Consider the following 12,282-nt stretch of genomic DNA (forward strand, 5'->3'; position numbering starts at 1 on the left):
AAACTGTTTTAAATTAAACAAAACTTCCAACAATAAAAATCCAAGTCAGTGTCTTCATTGATGCATTATCAGTTCAGTTCAGTTGCTCAGTCATGTCCGACTCTTTGTGACCCCGTGGACTGCAGCACACCAGTCATCCCTGTCCACCCCCAACTCCTGGAGTTAACTCAAATTCATGTCCATTGAGTCGGTGATGCCATCCAACCATCTCATCCTATGTCATCCCCTTCTCCTCCCGCCTTCAATCTATCCCAGCATCAAGGTCTTTTCCAATGAGTCAGTTATTCCCATCGGGTGGCCAAAGTATTGGAGTTTCAGCTTCAGCATCAGTCCTCCCAATGAATATTCAAGACTGATTTTCTTTAGGATGGACTGGTTGGATCTCCTTGTAGTACAATGGACTCTCAAGAGTCTTCTCCAACACCACAGTTCAAAAGCATCAATTCTCTGGCACTCATCTTTCTTTATAGTCTGACTCTCACATCCATACATGACTACTGGAAAAACCATATCTTTGACTAGACAGACCTTTGTTGGCAAAGTAACGTCTCTGCTTTTTACATGCTCTCTAGGTTGGTAATAACTTTTCTTCCAAGGAGCAAGTATCTTTTAATTTCATGGCTGCAGTAGACATCTGCAGTGATTTTTGGAGCCCCCCCCAATAAAGTCTGTCACTGTTTTCATTGTTTTCTATTCGCCATGAAGTGATGGGACAAGACGCCATGATCTTAGTTTTCTGAAAGTTGAGTTTTAAGCCAACATTTTCACTCTCCTCTTTCACTTTCCTCAAGAGGCTCTTTAGTTCTTCTACACTTTCTGCCATAAGGGTGGTGTCATCTCCATATCTGAGGTTATTGATATTTCTCCCTGCAATCTTGATTCCAGCTTGTGCTTCATCCAGTCCAACATTTCTCATGATGGACTCTGCATGTAAGTTAAATAAGCAGGGTGACAATATCCAGCCTTGACGTACTCCTTTCCTGATTTGGAATCAGTTTGTTGTTCCATGTCCAGTTCTAATTGTTGTTTCCTGACCTGTATACAGATTTCTCAGGAAGCAGGACAGGTGGTCTGGTATTTCCATCTCTTGAAGAATTTTCCACACTTTGTTGTGATCCACACAGTCAAAGGCTTTGGCATAGTCAATAAAGCAGAAGTAGATGTTTTTCTGGAACTCTCTTGCTTTTTTGATGATCCAGCGGAAATTGACAATTTGATCTCTGGTTCCTCTGCCTTTTCTAAAACCAGCTTGAACATCTGGAAGTTCACAGTTCACATAATGTTGAAAATTGGCTTGGAGAATTTTGAGCATTACTTTGCTAGCGTGTGAGATGAATGCAATTGTGCAGTAGTTTGAGCATCATTTGGCATTGCCTTTCTTAGGGATTGGAATGACCTTTTCCAGTCCCAAGGCCACTGCTGAGTTTTCCAAATTTGTTGACATATTGAGTGTAGTACTTTAACAGCATCATCTTTTAGGATTTAAAATAGCTTTACTGGAATTCCATCACATCCACTCGCTTTGTTTGTAGTGATGCTTCCTAAGGCCCACTTGACATCACATTTCAGGATGTCTGGTTCCAAGGGAGTGATCACACCATTGTAATTATCTGGGTCATGAAGATCTTTTTTGTATAGTTCTTCTGTGTATTCTTGCCACCTCTTCTTGATTTCTTCTGCTTCTGTTAGGTCCATACCATTTCTGTCCTTTATTGTGCCCATCTTTGCATGAAATGTTCCCTTGGTATCTCTAATTTTCTTGAAGAGATCTTTAGTCTTTCCCATTCTATTGTTTTCCTCTATTTCTTTGCATTGATCACTGAGGAAGGCTTTCTTATCTCTCCTTGCTATTCTTTGGAACTCTGCATTCCAATGGGTATATCTTTCCTTTTCTCCTTTGTCTTTCAATTCTCTTCTTTTCACAGCTATTTGTAAGGTCTCCTCAGACAACCATTTTGCCTTTTTGCATTTCTTTTTCTTGGGGATGGTCTTGAACACTGCCTCTTGTACAATGTCACAAACCTCTGCCCATAGTTCATCAGGCATTCTGTCTATCAGAGCTAATCCCTTGAATCTATTTGCCACTTCCACTGTGTAATCATAAGGGATTTGATTTAGGTCGTACCTGAATCATCTAGTGGTTTTCCCTACTTTTCTTCAATTTAAGTCTGAATTTGGCAATAAGGAGTTCATCATCTGAGCCACAGTCAACTTCCGGTCTTGTTTTTGCTGACTCTATAGAGCTTCTCCATCTTTGGCTACAAAGAATATAATCAATCTGATTTTGGTGTCAACCATCTGGTGATGTCCACGTGTAGAGTCTTCTCTTGTGTTGTTGGAAGAGGGTGTTTTCTATGACCAGTGTGTTCTCTTGGCAAAACTGTTGGCTGTTGACCTTTTTCATTCTATATTCCAAGGCCAAATTTGCCTGTTACTCCAGGTATTTCTTGATTTCCTACTTTTGCATTCTAGTCCCCTATAATGAACATCTTTTTTGTGTGTTAGTTCTAGAAGGTCTTAACTTCAGCTTCTTCAGCATTACTGGTCAGGGTATAGACTTGGATTACTGTGATATTGAATGGTTTACCTTGGAAACGAACAGAGATCATTCTGTCATTTTTGAAATTGCCTCCAAGTACTGCATTTCGGACTCTCTTCTTGATGATGATGGCTACTCCATTTCTTCTAAGGGATTCTTGCCCATAGTAGTAGATATAATGGTCAACTGAGTTAAATTCACTGAGTCCAGTCCATTTTAGTTCACTGATTCCTAAAATGTCGATGTTCACTCTTGCCATCTGCTGTTTGACTGCTTCCAATTTGACTTGATTCATGGACCTAACATTCCAGGTTCCAATGCAATATTGCTCTTTACAGCATCAGGCTTTTCTTCCATCACCAGTCACATCCACAACTGGGTATTGTTTTTGCTTTCGTTCCATCTCTTCATTCTTTCTGGAGTTATTTCCCCACTAATCTCCAGTAGCATATTGGGCACCTAACGACCTGGGGAGGTCATCCTTCAGTGTCCTATCTTTTTGCCTTGTCATACTGTTCATGGGGTTCTCAAGGCAAGAATACTGAAGTGGTTTGCCAAACATTTAAAAAAGACATAATACCACACTCTCACAAACTTTAAAATGCAGTCAGAAGAGGATAGACAGAACATTTCCCAATGCATTTGATGAAGTCTGCAAAATACTGACATCAAAATTAGATAAAGACATCACAAGAGAAGAAAATTGCAAACTGGGCTTTCCTGGTGGCTCAGTGGTAAAGAGTCTGCCTGTGAGTGCAGGAGGCATGGGTTCGATCCCTGACCTGGGAAGATCCCACATACCACAGAGTAACTAAACCTGTGTGCCATAGCTGTGGAGCCTGTGCTCCCGAGCTCACGTGCCACAACCATGGAAGCCTGTGCACCTAGAGTCTATTTTACGAAGAGGAGCCACTGCAATGAGAAGCCTGCACAACGTACCAGAGAGTAGGCCCTCCTCTCCACAACTAGAGAAAAGCCTGTGTAGCAAAGAAAAAAGAAAAAAAAAAAATAGACCAATCCTTCATAAACATATACATAAAAATTCTTGAGGATACCAGCAAATCAAATTCTACATGATAAGAACAGGATAACACATCATAATTAGAGAGGAGGTTATATATTCTAGGAATGTAAATTTTTTATAAATTCAAAAATAAAATATAATTCACCATATTAGCCTAATTAAAAAAAATTACCTCCATAGAATCAGCCATATTTCTTGAGAAAATATAATATCAATTCATGATAGTAACTGTCAGAAAATTAGGCTTAAAGGAACTTCCTTAATTTGGTAAAGAGCTTTTACTTAAAACTTACAGCTACCATTATGCTTAATGGTGAGTTTTTTGGATGCTTTTCAACCAGAAGATCAGACACAAGACAGTGATGTTCAGTCTCCTTGCTCCTATTAAACATTTTCCTGAAGCTCCTAGCTGGTGCAGTAAAGCAAAAAAAAAGACACAAAAGGCATAACAATATCAAGAAAGAAGTAAACACATGATCACATGTTCAGAAAATCCTAAGGAATGTACAAAAAAATTACCAGTGATTTTAATCAGAGTTATGGGATGTAAGCTCAATATGCAAAATTAGCTTTTTTTGTGTACCAGCAACAAAAACTTGAAAAATAAATTAATAATAAACCATATTCATAAATTGAAACAGTGTTAAGATTTTGTAGTAAAACAATTTTTCTAAAATGATTTTTTGATTTTTAGAGATTCAGCATAATCCCATTCAAAATACCAACATGATTCTTATTTTGTAGAATTGAGAAATTCTAAAATTTGTATGGCATTGGAAACAACCCAGAATAACCAAAACAAATTTTGAAGGAAGAAGACTGGAAGATTTGGACTTCCTGGTTTCAAGACTTTCTTGATATAGTCAAGGCACAAATGAGTGATGATTTCTTTTCTTTTTCAAAGTGAGAATGTTGGAGAGAACAATTTTAAAGACTTTGATGATTTTTGTCTCTATAGGAAATTACAGGTAAAAGGGGACTCTAAAGTGAAATTAGATCATGTGCAAAACTGTGCAGTTCAGCTTCAGCTGGCAATGTCTGACACTTTTGGTCTCATTTCAGGGAAACCATCTATCCTTTGCTGAAAGGTTATATATCTGCTTAGCAGGCCTGAAACTATAGCTGTGAAAAATGACAAGACCTCAAGCAGTAGTAATTACAGTATATATTCTTGTTACCATTCGTACTGTTGTGCCGTTCAAGAAATTTGTTTAACACCTACTATACATAACAGTCACTATCTTGGGGTCAGAGAATGCAGAAATGTCCCAGCTATCACCTGGGTAGGAAGATGGGGGAAAGAAACAGAAAAATATGGGACATCCTTGGTGGTTTAGTGGTAAAGAATCTACCTGCCAATGCTAGAGACACTGGTTCAGTCTCTGGTCCAGGAAAATCCCACAGGCCATGGCGCAACTGAGCCCATGTGCCACAACATTGAGCCTGTGCTCTGGAGCCCATGAGCTGCAACTACTGAAGCCCACAGGCCCTAGAGCCCATGCTCTGCAAAGGGAGAAGCCATCACAACGAGAAGCCCAGGTACTGCAGCTGGAGAGCAGCCCCGGCTCACTGCAGCTAGCAAAAAGCCCACAACAGCGTCGAAGACCCAGCACAGCCAAAAATAAATAAAAATTCAAAAAATAAAACAAAAATAGACAAATGTGGTCGACTGTCATAAGTACTAGTATGCTGCTGCTGCTGCTCCAAATCGCTGCAGTCGTGTCCGACTCTGTGCGACCCCATAGACGGCAGCCCACCAGGCTCCACCATCCCTGGGATTCTCCAGGCAAGAACACTGGAGTGGGTTGCCATTGCCTTCTCCAATGCATGAAGGTAAAAAGTGAAAGTGAAGTCAGTCAGCCGTGTCCCACTCTTTGCGACCCCATGGACTGCAGCCTACCAGGCTCCTCCATCCGTGGGATTTTCCAGGCAAGCGTACTGGAGTGGGCTGCCATTGCCTTCTCCAAAGTACTAGTATAGTACTATATTAGAGTACGAGATGAGTATATATATGTGAGTATATATATATATACTCATATACTATATATGAGTAATATAGTATGAGACACTATGTTAGTCACGGAGGGTAGGATATGATGCAGTGATAAACAGTCCCAGGGTTTCAGTGCGTAATCAAGAAAAAGTCTTATATCTTGCTCACACAAATTCCTTTGTGGATCTAGCTGTTTTTCCATGACAACTATTCTTCATATGGCACCCTGGCAAGCCAGAATACTGGAACTTCCACTATGTTAGAGCTTTACCTTCTGCAACATGTGACCCCAACTGAAAGAGGAAGGAAAGAGAAGGTTGGAGAATCACCAGCCAGTCCTTAAATGCTTATGCCTGGAAGTGACACTAATTATTTCCACTCACTGGCTAAAACAAGTTGTGTAGCCATGTATAACATCAAAGCCTGGACAAGTGGTCTTTTATATGCATGGAAGGGAGGATTTGGATATAATAATGAGTGTTAATAATGTCTACCATATGCACAGTGATATACCTGGGAGGCATTTAGGAAGTGAAGCCTAATAGCGTATAGCTGTCTTCTAAAGAAAGGAAAAAAATAAATTCCAGGAAGAAGGAACCATATGTGCAAAGGTATGACAATGTTGGGATAATTGTTCTGTAGAAAAAGTGGTGGGTGGAAAAAGACCTAAATTGTAGTCAGGTTGTGGGCTGCAAAGTGCCTCTTCAAATGGTTCAAATGGTTGCTGGGTTTGCAGTTATCACCATTTCTTGTTGTTGAGTGGCTAAGTAGTGTCTGACTCTTTGCAACTTCATGGACTGCAGCATACTAGGCTTCCCTGTCCTTTACTATTTCTGGGAGTTTGCTCAAGTTCATGTCCATTGAGTCTATGATGCCATCCAGCCATCCCATCCTCTGTCACCCCCTTCACCTCCTGCCCTCCATCTTTCCCAACATCAGCATCTTTTCCAGTGAGTCAGCTCTTTGTATCATGTGGCCAAACTATTGGAGCTTCAGCATCCATCTTTTCAATGAATATTGAGTTACCACCATTCAAGAATATAAAGGATTTTGATACCAAATTATTGGTTAGTATGCTAACCAAGAAGTTCTTGAAGCAAATTAGAACCAGAGAAAGAGTTTCCCAACTTGCAGAAACTTTGCAGAAGTTTAAGGAGCAGTTGGAAAAAAGGGATCATCTATAACATAGCTCTCAGACCTCAGAGTGCACACTCCACTCAGATAAGAAAAAAATCATTCTTGCTTTTTTCTAGGAAGAAATACATTTAACATTCTTTTCCCCCAATGAACACTGAATATATAGGGTTACTAGACTATATTTCCAGCTTCTTTTTTCCTTTTGGAGATTTTCTAGGCATGGTAGGAGGAATCTCTGGTTCCTGCCAGGCTTCATGAGGGTTTCATGCCAGGACTGATGGTGTAACATGTACAGTGACTGGAGGGCAGGTTGTATTCTGCATGCTGCAAGTGCTCATTCAGTGTTCAACACAAACAACTCAAAAGGGTTTTCTCCCTGTCATACCATGGGTACAAATCTTGTGGATCAGATTGGATATTTCAAGAGCGTTCATCTAAACTGCACGTTTTTCGGTAAGCAACAAATATGTATGTAGCTCGATAGGTCAGGCATTTGAGCCAAAAGGGCATGTTTCGTTGCAGTTATTACATAGATTCTTGTATTCTTTATGTGAGGGGGAAGCTGGTCAGCAAGTAGTATAGTAAGATCATAGAATATTAGATTTTCAAAGAAACTTAATTTTCATCTGATCTGAATATCATTTTATAAATGGGAGCAATGATTTGTTTAAAGTCACGTAGCTGGTAAAACTAGTATTAGAACCAAGGTCTGTTCTCTTTCTTATGATCTTTCTTATGTTTTAGTGAAATTTTATTTTTACTAATACCTCATTCAAATTAGTCACATAGTGATTACTATTAATTGTCATACTACTTTGATTTACTCATATATTTACCTTTTTTTTCACTTCTTATTATTTCTTACATACCACTGCTAACGTCTCATTTTAATTCCTACTGACCCAAGTATAATCCTTAAATTGGAGCTCTGTTAGTAAGGATATGTTGATGATAAACTTCATCAAAATGTGCCTGAAAGTATCTTTATTTCATCTTAATTATTAAAAGATTGCTTAGCTGAGTGTGGGATTTTGAATGAAGAGTTTTATCTTGATTCTAAGAGATTGATCTTTTACTTCCAGCATTTAAGAAGCATTATTTCACTGCTGTCTTGTCTTTATTGTCACTATTGAGAAGCCTGCTGTTATTCGAACTGCAATTCTTTCGTACAGAACTGTCTCTTCTCTTTGGTTATTTTTAAGATCTTATCTTCATCTTGGGGCTCTTCAGTTTCACTCTGATGCATTTAGATGAAGATTTTGATTTTGTTTCTCCTGCTTGCTAGTCTGTGTGCTTTATCAAACTAAGTATGCACATCTTTCATCAATTATGAAAAATTATGGAGGATATTATCTTTCAATTTACTTTTATGTCTTCTATCGACTCTTACTTTCTACTACTATTATTAGATATATCTGTTAAATTTTCTGTTCTGTCTTCCACCTTTCTCTAAAACTTTCACATGTTGTGTTTCTTTAGTTTCCTCCAAATTCTAGCTCCCAGTTTCATAATTTTCTCTTCATCTATGTCTAATACGCTGCTTCAGTCCTCTACTGAGCTTAATTCTAGTTAACTATGGTTTCATTTTTGGAAACTTAATTTGTTTCATTTCCTAATTTTCCTGATGATTTTTATTCTGTCTTATTCCTTCCTTGTTATTTTTCCTACTTTTATCTTTCTAATAATTTTTAAACACATATTTTGATAGAGCCCTATTCTATAAATTTGGGTTCTAGGGTGCTAAATTTTGTGATATCATACCTATATTCTTTCTGATTTCTTTATTTCATGTTATTTCTTATTTTCTTTGCTGTAATCTTTCACTGAGAGCTCACTTTCCGCGGGGATTATTAATTTTGTTGGAATTGAATGCAATCTCATTTGAGAAAATGTTGCAAAAAAGTAATTCTACATTTGCTTGTGCCAGATACACTGGGAGTTTTCCTGTTACACAATGAGTTTAATGTTGAGCTCACAGCATTGGTATTCCTACCCTACAGAAACTAAAATATTTGGAAATGCAGAAAAATCCATTTAGACTCTGTCTAGAAGAGAATTAGAGTGAGGGAGGAAGGGTAGATGGGTCATTTCAAAAAATATGGAGATCTACCAGATGCCGTTTCTAGTTCTCTTGCATGGAGAACTGAGCTCATTAGTATCCAGCATGTTAAATTCCGAAAAAATCTGAAGGGAAGACAGACTCATCCTTGCCAAAATGAGTCTTCATTCCAACACTGACAACAAGTCGCAGCTTGTATTCCAAAGTACACAGAGCTGGAAAAGCCATGTTCTGCGCTTAACTTTCCCCAAATGTTCAAGCTGCTCTTCCCTTATTGAAAACTGAGTGCACAAGGCATTCTTGAATATGGCTAGCATCTTAGAATTGTAAGTTCTCATTTCCTACTACGACTCTTGTTGGCCTCCTGAAGGTACACTTGGTTTCCTGGCTATACCTCTCAGGTGGGATTAGATGTAGGTGTCTCTGGCTCCCATAGCAAGGAACTAATTTAAAATTTTAAGGCTATGTTCTATTGGTTCTTGTTTGACATTAAGAATGACAGTAATAATTAACATTTACTAAGAATTTATGTGAGCCAGGCTCTATGTAAATGCTTTATATTATGTCATTTAATCATTTCAAATCTCCTAGTTACTCTACAAACCAGGAAAATGTGACTTGGAGGGTTTAATAACTTGTACATGGTCATAGACTTTTGGAATTTGGATTTACATTTAGGCAATCTGATTCCTGCATCATACTCTTAAGCTCAATGGTGTTGCTACTACTGCTATTGATACCTCTTGTTCTAGCAAGTAATAGAGACAAACATTTTAAGGCAATAAAGAGGTGTCTTCAGAGTCATATCAGCGTTTTTAAACATGTTAATGTTCTGTAACCATTTCAATTTCAACATTTGTTCTATTTTCCCAAATGTCACTGAATGAATATGTACACTTTCCAGAAAGCACTTGTTTCAAGAGGCTGCTGAGAAGTATTTTGTTGGTTAGGATGTCCTGGATTTGTTTGAAAGATGGTTTCCCCAATGCTTCTCAATCATTGCAGAATTTTTAAATAATACTTAAAGGAGATAAGCGCTATGTTGGCAGGTGTTAGCTCTCCCAGTATTTTCTGGGACAGGGCAACTGAATGATTAAGAATTAACTGATATTTAGTCATTCGGCTTTCCCCAAATCTAAATATCACTGCACAAATTTTCTCATGTTTTATTCATCCATTTAACCTTGTGCACTGGCTTATGTGATGGAAAATGGTGTGCCACAAACAGCAGTTGAGCCAGTTTATAGCACAAATAGTATATTTTCAGAGAAAGAAAAAAATGAAGCAAATTCCATTTTATAAAAATGAGTGTTTTTTTCTATTGTAAAAGCCCATGGTTATTCAAGAAAATTTGGAAAATGTAGAAAATGACTCCAGTTCTTCCACAGAGACAATCACTGTTAATAGATTCATGTATTTCCACCTTGTCTTTTTTTTTTTTTTTGGGTTTTGTGCTTTTATCTTTGATAGTTATAAACATACCATAGAATCAGATCTGTTTAGAGTTCTGTTTTGCCTAATATTATAACAAGTGTTTTTCCAGTTATTCCCTATGTGGATACACACCTGCTGCTGCTTTGCATGGGGGTACACTGGTAAACACGGGCTTCCAAGGCGGAGCTAGTGGTAAAGAACCTGCCTGCCAATGTAGAAGATGTAAGAGACGTGTGTTTGATCCCTGGGTCAGGAAGATCTCCTGGAGGAAGGCATGGCAACCCACTCCAGTATTCTTGCCTGGAGAATCCCATGGACAGAGGAGCCTTGTGGGCTATAGTCCATAGGGTCACAAAGAGTCAGACATGACTGAAGTGATTTACTTTGCACAGCGGTAAACAAGATAAAAATGTAGGCAAGACAGACATTAAACAAATAAATGTGAACTATATTTTCAGGTAGTGATATGCATCCCTGCATTAAAACAACTGAAATGAGGTAAGGATGTGAGGTGGGGCTGGGTCCACTGGACATGGTCTCAGAGAGACAGCAGTGAGTGATCCTGAAGAAAGATATTAGTATCCTGCCCAGGTATTGAACCTATGTAACCTGGATGGACATGAACTTGGGCAAACTTTGGGAGATGGTGAGGGACAGGGAGGCCCTGTGACCCAGTCCATAGGGTTGCAGAGTCAGACACTACTTAGTCACTCAACAACAACAATCTGGATGAAAACCCAGGAAACCTAGCCACCAGACCTCCAGGGCCTGGCATACTGCAGTACCTTTGGCCAATTATCTTGTTTCTTTTTTCACACCAGACTGGTCCTAGGACCCTTTGCTAGGTGTGTGGGCAAATTTTTGCTAAGATGGATCCCACTGCAGAGGCCTGTGGGAGCATGTCCACACTTATTATGGGGTGGCGCCTCCTCCCTTTTTGACCCCCAAGGAGCCTTCCTGTGCATGCGCAGACAGGGAAGTTTTCCTTGACCTCAGGAGTGGTCATCTTATCTCTTTGCTTCAACAGAACTCAGCTTCTGTCACTAGCTTTGTCCTTGGAGTGTCTGGGTGAGAACAAAGCTTCAGCTTTGCTCCACTTGACAATACCAGCCGTCTGGTCCAGGGGGCCATCTTTCTCCTACCTCAGAAGGGCCAGGGAGGTGGCAGTTGAGTGGAGGTTTGAGTGGATGCAGGAAGTGAGAAAGGAAGAGTGTTTCAGAAAGACTGAGGGAAAGTGCCCGGGTCCAGGGCAGGGACAGGCTTGTCATTTGCAGGTGTGTGGGAGGCCATCTGGGAGAGTGCAGGGAGGTGCATTTGGGAAGGTGAGCAAGGTCTAGTAACACAGGCCCTGGTAAGTGAACATAAGGAGTTTGGATTTTATTTTGAGTGTAAGGGAATATCTTGGAGGGTTTTGAGCACAGCAGTGATTTGATCTGACCAATGGTTTCAGAAGGTCATTCTGGTTGCTCTGTGGGTGGGCAAGAATGGAAGCATTTAGACCTGTTTCTCTCAGCTTTATGAAACTGCTAGGAACTGAATTGTGTTCCTCACAGATTCATATGTTGAAGTTCTAACTCCCAATGTGATTGTATTTGGCGATGGGGCCTTTAAGAAGGTGTGTGCATGGATAGATGCTAGGCTGCTTCAGTCGTGTCCGATTCTTTTGCAACCCCAGTACTGTAGCCCGCCAGGTTGCCTTATCCACAGGTATTCTCCAGGTAAGAATTTTGTTACGTGTTGCCATTTCTTCCTGCAAGGCATCTTTCTGACCCAAGGATTGAAACCCGCATTTCTTGTGTGGAGGGAACTAAGACTAAATGAGGTCATGGGTGGGACCCTAATCTGATAGAATGAGTGTCCAGATAAGACACTGATTAGAGATAAGTGTTCTGATAGAGAAAGGGAGACTAGAACATTCACTTTCTTCCCCTCCCCCCCCCCCCCCACACACACACACAGAGAAATAGCCATGTGAAGACACAGAAGAAAGGTGGAATCTGAAAGACAGGAAGAGTCCTCACCAGAAATTGAATTCACTGGTACCTTGTGGACTTTCAGCCTTCAGAATTGTGAGAAAATAAGTTTCTATTGTTTAA

The sequence above is a fragment of the Cervus canadensis genome, chromosome 17, assembly GCF_019320065.1.
Source record: "Cervus canadensis isolate Bull #8, Minnesota chromosome 17, ASM1932006v1, whole genome shotgun sequence".
NCBI lineage: Eukaryota > Metazoa > Chordata > Mammalia > Artiodactyla > Cervidae > Cervus > Cervus canadensis.